The sequence below is a fragment of the Drosophila teissieri genome, chromosome 3R, assembly GCF_016746235.2.
Source record: "Drosophila teissieri strain GT53w chromosome 3R, Prin_Dtei_1.1, whole genome shotgun sequence".
Lineage (NCBI taxonomy): Eukaryota > Metazoa > Arthropoda > Insecta > Diptera > Drosophilidae > Drosophila > Drosophila teissieri.
In genome coordinates this window covers 10,106,068-10,117,277 of record NC_053032.1, presented here as the reverse complement: position 1 = coordinate 10,117,277, position 11,210 = coordinate 10,106,068, and positions in this window count along the sequence as shown.

Sequence of the window (11,210 nt, the reverse complement as noted above, 5' to 3'; positions counted from 1 at the left end):
AACGCAACGGGAATAATAATCTGCAGTCCAAGTCGCATCTCATCAGGGAAAGGCGGATCCGGGGGATCACCAGCCTTCATCCGACAATAGACGTGCGGTGGGTAATTGAATCTAATTGTTCGGAAGCGCAGATAATGAGCACGTAAAGCGCAAGAACCGAAAACAGGAAAGCCAGGACACGTCTATGGCATCTGAATCCGAGTCAGAAGCAGAAATGGAAACATATACCCTCCGACTTTAAGTAACTAAGCAAACACATCAATTCCGTTAATAAGATACAGATGTAGGACATGCAAACAGGCATATTACTACGCATATCATATGAGCTAGGGCCAGGATAAGTGGGGTAAGGACGAATGAATGGGGTGCGGGAGTGGAACGTGGAAAGTGCCTTGATAAGTGGGAATGTGTTGGATAACTGATGAACATGAAGCCGTATTCATTTACCCTTGGATCTATCACACTAACTGCTAGATAGACAAATTAAAGGGATATATTAAGGCGATGGAATTCAAATCGGTTAGGAATCAAAATTAGAAATTAAATTTTGAATTCACCTTTTAAAGGAAATGAATCCCTAGGCAAGTGGTAAGGTGCAAGCTCATATCTCACTTTAAAAAGCATTTAAACATTTCGTTTATCTCAATAACGGGCTCTTTTGCGAGGAAAAGCCAAAAGAACGGCTCAAAAGCCTCATGATACATGAGTGCTATTCATAAATTGAGTTAGCTACATAAAATAAATGGCATCGGGCTAACTTAACGAGCCGCAAAAAAGAAGCCACATATACCACATGAAAAACAGGACCTACCAAAGCAAATGGAACGGCCTTGTCTAGTACAAATGTTTTGCATTATTGGAGCATGGCGAACTGATGGAAGGTTGGAAGGAGACCATGCCGAGGGTACATACATACATATAAGGGATACACGTAACTTACATTAGTCAGTCACTTGGCAGTGGGAAAATTGCTGAGCATGCCAAAAATACTTGGAGGCTTTTGGAGGAAATTGCTATTACAGAAGTGAGAGGCCGGCACGCCCCCTTTTGCCACGCCCCTCCCCGTCGAAGACCTGCATAAATATGCCGAACACATACAGAGTATTCTATCTGCCACTGCGTTGTGTTGGCCATAAATGCTTCATCTTCAACTCATACATATTAAAATCTGGCAAAATAAACTTCAACAGTTCACAAAGCATGGCAGAAAACACAAACATGCTCGTAGGACCAAAGGGGTTGGGTTGGGGTTTTTTTGGGGTTGGGGGTTTGGTGTTTTTGAAGGGGTGACCCGACCCGAGTGGAGCTCATGCATTTTAAAATTCAGCCATTAGAGCAACCAAGTTATTTTGTATGCAGAATATTATTTGGCTTCGCTCCCCCGTTTCCATTTGAATTTTTGTTGTTTTTTGCTTGACATTGCAATAAACATTTCTGCTGAACAACACGCAAAACATTCTACATAAAAGGGAAAGAGGTGAGACACTTTCGTAGCAATTAAATGTTTTTCTCCAATTTGCTGCATAAATCAGTTTTAAATGTTACAGTGCAAATCAAGCAAATAAGTCTGTGTGGAAAAGGAAAATGGACACTGAGATAGACGGAGATAGTCAACTTGGCTTAAATTGGGCCACAACACATTATTTAACAGGACGTAAATGAGCGGAACGAGGTAAAAAGTCGGTTTAAGGACAATGGAAAAAGCTGTAGCTTTGAGGCACATATTTTGTTGTGGTTTTTATAATAACTAAACTAATTTATTGTACTTTGTACCTCTAATGGAATTAAATGTTAATTAAAATAGATAGTTATAAAAGTAACTTGTTTAACGAACTGATAACAGAGCTGATAAGGTATTCAAAATGAAGATGAGCTCAGCGATGTGGAAGCCATAATTTCGATTAATTCGTTTTTGTATCGTGTTAAATATCTACCGCCACTCTGAAAATTCATTTAAATACCCGACTATACTTTGTCGAAAAAAGTAGGCGATGCCGATAATTGCATTAGGCTTGTGACGACCAATGATTTAAATGGGACAATTTCGTGGAAAAAGCTTGTTGAAAACCAAGAAATTTCCTTCGGAAATGAATACATTTCAAATATTTAATATTATTTTACCAGCACCTACATGGAGCATATCATACGTTCGGCATTCCAGTTGTATGGGATTATTGATGACAATTTGAATATTAATGTTTTTGTAAGCATGAGCAGGCGAAATTCCGACACACCATATACGAGTGTATACAGCGTGCATTGGCTATGAATAGAGCTGCCCATCGGTTGACTGGAATTATTTTGATATTTATGTGATTTTGGCCAACAAAAAGTTGTGTGTCCATTGTGCGAGGCACAGCACGGGCAACCAGGGCTAAAAACACCAAAAGGTAATTTGGCAGTAACAACTTCAAGGCAAACACTTAACTTACTTGCGTGTGTGTGTGTGTGGTTGTGTGTGTGTGTTGGGGGAGGAACTCATTCACCTGCATGATGGGAAGTAAAAAGCAATTTTCGTAACATTTGCATGCCTTAAACTAACACAGACGAATGGAGCGCCAGGATAAGGACGAGCTCCTGACGTTGCGAGGAGCTTGAAAGCGAGAATAGGGAAAACACGGCCTACCTTTTCGGCTGGGTGGGAGAGGGAGAGGATGGCGGGGGCTGACGAGAGGAACTACTGCGTGAGAGTGTAAGTGTGCGTTTTCTGATGTTGGTGTAAGTAGAATGGAGTACGTGTTATGCTGAAAATGCAATTTGCCTTCTGTGCGAAATGTACGGAAAATTTATGCAAATTTCTCCCTTGACCCCGGTGTCGCCCGACCTCACATCACCTCTCCCACTCCCTCTCCCGCCTTCTCCCCCCTCCCCACCTTATACTCTGCAACACCGCCGCCAACAAGCGGAAACAGGAGTGCGACCATTGTTGGGGTGTATAAGTGAGTGTGTGTTAGTTTCCGTTTGTGTGCGCGCGTGCCCGTGCATCCGTGTGAGTGCTTTTGCTGCATGTGTCTGTGTGAAAGCGCTAAAATGAAAATATAGTGAAATATGCGATGGGAACGAGAGGGTCTCCCCTGCAGGGTAAATGCTATAACGCAATCATGCCTTTGCAGGTGATGGGCCATAAAAGTGCCCTCGACATAAAGTGAGAAAAGACTTGATAGATGTAACACTCGCTAGTTGATTAGAAAATGATTATTTAAAATGCCATATTAATAAATGATTTAATATTCTTTAAATTCGAATATAAAATAATAGCTTATAAGAGTATTCAAGTACTTTCGAACACGAATATCAACATCTTCATTAAGCTTAGGATATTAAACGTTTTATTTGACTAATTTTGCTGATTTCCAAGTAACCTAAACGCTGTTTTAAACTTCATTAAATCCCCACGTCAGAAACACCCCAAATAAGGTGTGTCAATGGCAGCGATCCACAAATAAGCCCTTCGCGGATGCAACAACTAACGCGACAGCAACAAAAACACGCCAATGTCGGCTGTGGGCAAAAAGTGTGTTCACAACGTGGTGTAAATTCGCCATCGATAGTTTTGACATTACGTATACGCAACGTTGGTAGCTGTGTGCGAGTGTTACTGCTAGTGTGGCACCCCAGGGCGGATTTTGGCTCGGGGAGGCGGCACAACGTAAAAACGTAAAAAGGGAGAAATTCCGACGAAAAAAGTGGGAAAATATTGCGAACATGGCCGCAATGATGTGCGCTAGGAGCAGAAACCTAGCCAATGCCAAAGAAATTTGTGTGCGGGTGGAGGGGAAAAAATGAAAAGCCGCCGGTTAGTTCAACAGCGGCACCCGCAACTGTATATACACTGAAACTGATATCGTCTTATGGAAAAAAGAATTATTGGTACTTTAAAATACATTAAAATATTCATATAATATTCATTCAGTTTTACATTTATGTCTCAAAGTATAGGTTAAAATATCTTAAAAGGGTTTCGGACTGTACACTACAAGTCATATCTATATCAGGAACAGCACTCTTTGTTCACATTATTTTGATTTAAAAGCTGCAGTGCAATAGGTGCTGGACCTAATATTTACTCTCAGTGTCTATGTGCAGAATTGTTTATATTGGATTGCACGTGCCTTTGACATGCCGATCCCTTGTCCGTGTCCCTATTTATGGGCCACCGTGTGCAAGTGTGTAAGTGTGTATGGGTGTGTGTTTGCCTGTGTTTTGGCTTGTGGGCAAAGAAGTTGAAGCGTATTAGGCAAACACAAGCCTCCAGCTCCTCGCACAAACACTAACACACGTGCTGGCCCCTCTTTGAGAATGGTTGAGTATGTGTGTTGGAGTGTACGAGTGGCTCCTTTGGTGTGAGCCAAGTGCCAGATAAACGACAGCATTTAATGCGACCAAATCTTTTTAGCGCCGCATCAAGCCATTTTTCAATCCCGATTTGGGCGCAAAGATTAAGTCGTCTTTAAGTCGTCCTCCGCCAGGACTTTTTTACTATGGCAAAGGGCGAACAGAAAATCTTCCCAAAAATCACACTTTTATCCTGTACATTCAGAAAAAAGACCTAAGAAAGGAGTTATTACCAACCTGCCCTCAATTTAAGCTATTGCTTATTCTTGACTTATTTTTATGGTGATTTGCACTTATATAGGGCGTCTTTCTTAATTCTAGTGACCGTTTTCGTGAAACGAAGAAAAAGTGGTCTTTGTTTTAGAATAGGTTGACTTTGAACTAGAACATAATTTTCTGAAATATATGGAAATTTTCTTGCATTTAAGTGCGATTTTCACTAAAGTTAAGGTACACTTTTCTAGAATCAAAGGCAATCTTTAACAAATTTAGCACTTTTTTCCTAAATTGAGGGTGATTTGACAGGCTTAATTTGTTTTTACTATTTAATATTTGTGTTACTGTTGGAGGATACCTTAAATCAGTTATCTTTATTTTCCAATTTTGGGGGTGCGGGGTGCTCAGCTAGTGGAAGTGCGAAGGAGGCTCTTCAGCACTGACAGTTTTTGTGTGGGCGATTTAGAAAAGTATTAGAATCAACTACATGGCTATTCGCCCGTGATTTTTAGGTAGGTGCGAAAACAAAAATCTCGCCCGTAATTAAAAAAAATCGAACTTTTTTTCTAGTGCGATTTTTTTAAATGCAGAATATTTTTTCTATGAGTGAAGGCACATAGGGCGTCCTTAACCTCACATTTTAGTACCCATTTAAAAAAAAAATACGAATTCGGTAGCAATTTAATGCAGTAAAACAAAAGGAAAAGTATAATTAGACAGCGAGATTTGTAATTTTTTAAATTATTCTATTTGTTGTAATAAATATTTGAATTATGGCTTACCCGATATATCTTTTAAGCCGCTATAATTTGCCACAACGCAGGGATCTGCTTATCGATTTATGTACTTTTTATCCCAATGCCCATTCTTACATGCACCTGGTCATTTACACCCGGCACCGATTGCATTACTCTACGTCCGAGCAGAAAAATACACTGAGAATGGTAGAAAGGAAAAGTTTTATTTTAGTGTTGTTAAGCTGAGTTCAGAACAATTATTTCAACTTTTTACTTGGCCTGGAATTCTAGGAGTCTGAAAGACGTAAATGAAGCTTGGTAAAAATGGAAATGGAACTTTTGCGAAGCACCCTGGCATAAAAAGCCGTAGAAGGAAAGTTTCGTTAGCATAATTTTATTTTATGAATGCCCAGGGAGTGCTGAGTTCCACGATGCTGAAGGATCCAAGCCATATCCCTGTCTCCAGTCTGCCGGCATTTTTAATCAGAGCGGATCCCAGTCGGTATCTGTCAGTGTTTGCCGCGCAAAAGTTGTACAATAATATTCATGCTTGACATCAAATTCATTAAGAGTGATTAATATTTGTTTACTGCTGTTGTTTGCTGCTTTCCCCATCTCAAAGCTCATCGCTCCGGCTGCGGCAAAAGGAATATTTATTAAATGGTTTCCCAAAAGAGAATCTCTACCCGAAACTTTATTTCTCCGGTTTACCAGCTCCTCCAGTGCGACAGTCGCCGCTTGACGCCGCCGCTTGACGCCGCCTGCCGGCTGTAAATTAATCGCTGACTGCGGATTTACGGCTGGGAATATATCAAGGATACTAGCCAATTTCCCGCCGTTCCCATAAAGAGGGGTCAGCATCCTAAGTCGCTGGACAAATGGCTCCGGCTCCGGCTCCTGGCGATTATGCGGCTTAATTCCTTGCCGGAACGAGGTGAACGTCATGGCTGCCATAAATGTGGCTGGGACTCATCATCGGGAGGGTTGTTACAGTTTTTATACCCGCAATGAACGTGTCGGTTTCGGAAACTATAAGAGCTACAGAATAGTAAGTCAGTATGCAGATTTCAGTGAAGCCAACGATGTGTTAGTTTTTTACGAAAAGTGTCAAAAGTTGCCAAACAAAATCGAATAAGTGTTTTGTTGCAATTTAATGTCGTAATTTAATAAAAGTCGCGTTGTAGATCTTACCATTGTTACCAACATTTTTCAAGCCCATAAATCTCCTATAGATTTTTGTTGTGCTAAATTGATCAATTCCACATTGTGTTTTTGTGACATATTTGTCTACTCTTGCAGAGAGTATTCTGATTTCATTCAGAAGTTTGCAAGGCAGTGAAGTAGACATTTGCAACCATATAAAGTAATCAAATTCCTGATTACTGTCAACAGGCGAGTAAATATATCCGTTTTGTAAGACGAATTTAAAATAACAAAAATGAAATCATACTATTGTTGGTTTTGATCATAAACTGTTTTTATTCAGCATCAGTAATTTATTTTCTTGAATGTTACGATTAATAAAAGGGTAACTATTACTTCCCTTTTTGTTGTCTCTATGGTTTCCCTTTAAACAATGGACCCTGGACGGGATAGGATCCATGTGCTGAGGTCAGCCTCTTAGAAACGTTCCTGCCGCCTGTTGACTTCAAAGGTCCCTTCCGCTCTGCATAAATATTTATGCGAGTTAATTTGTCGGCATATGTGCCCAGTGGGCGGAGGGAGGTGACCCAAAGGTCGGTCCGAAGGGTCAGTTGGGTGCAATCAATCAGACATGAAACAATATTTACAATTTGAAGGCTTAATACGACTCGGTTGACGTCAGTCTGCAGAGTTCAGTGTGCCGCAGTCGGAAAGGTTGATTTAAGGCGAAAGGGCGACCGGGTAAATTGCGTCGGGTAGTTTTCCTCGCCTGAATGCTCCGTCTGTCCGTGATACCCGCAGGTAAACAAACAAATAAGGACGAGGGCTTTCAATATCCTACCGCTTGACCCCGCTCCCCCCCGCCCTCTCAATGCCACGCCCCCTGACAGACGGCGCCTGCCGTTGACAGCCATAAAAATTAAACACACACACTCTCTCAACCAGACGACGCACTGACAGACACGCAACCCGTCGCTTTCGTGTGCGCATAAGTGTGCGTGCGCCAGCCATTTGACTAAAAATAAACAATAGTCCAAAGCACAGAAAATTACAAAAAATTCCACATAAAAATAACAAGTCCAGGGTACTTTCTGAATCCGATAAGCCTAGCCCGAAATACGCTTTCAATCTAAAAATACTCGAAAGAGAAGTCAGACTAGTAGTGTCGACCCAAAAGTTTTGAAATAAGCTCATGCTAATTAAAATTGTCTTGAGAAATTGGCCACTCACTTCACTTTAATATATAAAGAATTTCATACTTTAAGGATCCATTCATGAATCACATTTCAAATCCCTTTGTCTATTAAATGCTTCTCAAAGACCCTCTGAATAGAGTAGTTAAGCCCTCTGCCACTGCCCGTTTTACGTACATATATGTATGTAAGCCCATAAAATTACATTAAATATTATTGCCTTGCGGACGGTTGTCCATGGCACTTTCAGACTGTGTATATAGGATATATAGGATTGGCGGCACAAAGGAGCCAATGGTGCGTATAATTGACATATTTGATTGTTTACCTAGCATTAGTAAAGTCAGTAAGGACCACGGACAGGACTTGCTCAGAAAGGGAAAAAATAATACTGAAAAGGGGTTGGAAGAAAAGAAGGCTTTGCTTAGGAAACCACTGGACATATGTACACGCTTTCTAAAAGCCTTTCGTTCTGCAAACGAGACGTAAGGTAACCTACTGGTAGACTACGATTGTATAAAAGGAAGAAACGCTGATAGGAAATATTCATAATACTAAGGAATGAATAAAAATTCAACTACTTCATGTGTTTACGTCAAATGATTACGTAAAGGACTTGGAAGTCTGCAAAACTGACTGTCTCTAATAGGGATTTGTTTTGACAACTTACTCTGGTTTGGGCAGCATAATCTCCTTTTGGACAGAAAATTCCCTTTAACATTCATCTGAATGTGTGCATGCGAATGTGGTCTTAGTATAGGCATATTTTGGCATTTGTCAGGTTTCTGTCGTGCTTAATGTGTGCAATGATTATTCATTTAATTGTGTACACATGCAACCATCAGCGACTTCAATCTGACATTGTCAGCCTGTCGGGATCACTCAACAAGAAATTCGATTTCATAACCCGACAACAAAAGTGTGATGGATTGCTTTGCAGATTCGATTGCCTGTGTGTGAGAGGGCTACATCCTTTGAAATGTGTAAAATGGAGGTCGCATAACATAAATTGTTACATATTGTTCGTAAATACTCCAAAGGAAAATTACGCAGGCAAGGAGGCAAAGGGCTGTGCAATCTTCACTAGCAGGTATGACATTTTGTCTGTTTTCTACTTCACCTATTTATATTTTAGTGGCCGTTGTAGAGAATGACAGAACTGATAAGTGCATTGCCTTTCTTAATCGTATAGTATTTATGTTTGACTGAATGTATACCACTAATATTCCTAAAAGAATATAGTATGAGGCCTTGCATTGGTTAAAAAAAATTGGAAAGTTGTAGTATTCGAAAGTTGTAGTAATACATCAAAAAATATCTAATGAAAATAAAAGTATTATCGAAATTGAAGTCGAACGCTTTGCCGCAATTACCAAATGTTACTCCACATTTCCTATCTTGGTTGTGGAATCGTCGGCCGGCAACACTACTCACTAACAAGCTGCAATCTACAGCCTGGCAATCATGTAATGTAGCGAGTCATCAACACAAACACAGGGACGGTGTGGGCGGTGTGTGCTGCTGCTGATTGCACAAAGGATGCCCCTCAAGTCCTTGGTGACGTGTTGAGCGAAAGAATGGAACTAGCAGCCTGTGCCCGGCAGTTCAACGGAAGATCCAGTGCACCTGAACTGGGAACTTGCTGGCTGGAAGATAAATTATGGCACGGGATAACCCGACAATGGCTGAACAGTTTGCTTTTCGAGAAGGGAAGCCTTGGGAAAGCAGCTGCACTAAATAAAGGAAATCCCTTTGAGGGTTTTGTCCCACCTGACAGACCTGAGTACTAGGGAGTTTTCCAACACAATTTACAAATGCAATTCGCTGTCCAGGATCTTTTTAAAGCACAATGGGAACTAGGGTTAAGCAGCAGCGATTGATAAGTAAAAGCCCTTTCAACGAGTAGTCCCATCTGGTTTATAAGAAATAAAATTATATTTTCTACATGACATTTTATCAGCCAATTTTCAGTCATTTTTCATACGACAAACGACGAAGGCAGTTCGTATCATAAAATGAAAAGAAATCGCGAACAATTGGTACCACCTGGGGTATGGCTAAATGGGTGTTCGATACAAAGGACAACTTCTATTTGAAAAGTTCGCCCTTGACGTAAATTAATGCCAACTATAGAAGAAGAAAAGGTCCGTGTCAATGAACCCAAAATTGTGAACAGAAACCAACCTGGCGTATGAGCAATATGAGTTCTTGGAATTTAAGTAATTGTATTTGCCATACTCAATCTTCAAATTTCCGAAATTTCAATCCTTGAAAGCTTCCCAACAGACGAACGTAAATTAGTTTCATAAAAGCTAACAAGGCAAGGAAAATCCTTCTGTCCAAAACCTTTCGACTCCACTGCATTGTTCATTTTGCCCCGTTTCACTCTGCTTCTGCCTCTGGCCCTTTCCCCCGCTCTCTAATAATCCCGGTTTTGGCCATAGTCCAGCCACAGAAGGCTCATCATCGTCGTCGTCATCATTTGAATTCTTCGCCCGATTGCTGCACGCAGCGGCTGTCGTTGTTGTTGTTGCCAGGACACGTGCATCGGCGAGCTTTGCAGTTGACATTCCGTTACGCACGTTGCCTCTCTTGGTCCTTGTTCTTGTTTTTGCTGCTGCTGCTGCTGTCGGTGTCGTTGCCGTTGCCGTTGTCGTTGTCTAGGCAACATGCAATGTGCACTGCCAAAGTTTTTGTGATGCAAGTGCGTAGTTTACTCACAATAAGGCTCGTTGAGGCTGTCCAGGGATGTTGGGTGTTCGACGTGCGGGGGTTTTTAGGGGGAAAAGCTCACACAAAAAGTTGGCAAGGTGCTGTGGCCCATACTCGGGGTAACTAACTATGCCAATGCAGGACTCTTCCAAAAAGTGCGCCAATAGCGAATTTTAGCTACTCTACTGGTCTAATATTGAAGTCCGGATCGGAATACTGCCCATCTTTCATTTATACTCTGCGTATGCGTAATAAGCCACCCGAATAGGCAATTACTACCACTTTAAGGTGATATAAGTAGGCAAACAGCCTGCATCTAGCCCACTGCAATGTTGAGTGCTAGCCAAAGCTCGCCACGTCATAGGCGGCAACAGTTGGGTTCAGTTTCTGGTTCTGTGTGCCCAGAACGCAGTGCCCCACTGTGAGAGCGAACGGACAAGGGGTGGCAGCTAGCTGGGGGTTGGATGGGGGTGGGGGCATGGCTCGCTCTCGGTCCCGGTCTCGGCGCAGAGCTAGAAGTGCAGGCGACCGTGGGCAGAGTGCCACACTTGTGCTCACACAAGCACCCGCGCACACAGTTTCCCCTTTGCACACACACACAGATCGACGGCTTTGTATTGACGCACTTGAACGGGCTGCTTCCAGTTACCGGTTCACAGTGCCCGCTACTACACGGGCAGAAAATATTTTAGTCCGCACTTTTTCCTTAGCAATCTGCGCATCTTTATCCACAGCCATAATAAAAAGTTGTAACGCTTTATATGCATAGGAATTTAATTTACAAAAATATGTGTCATCACCATCATTTAAATCATTTTAAAAATCATATTCATGTGTATGTGAAAGTATATTTTTTTTTTTACGCTTTTAAAAT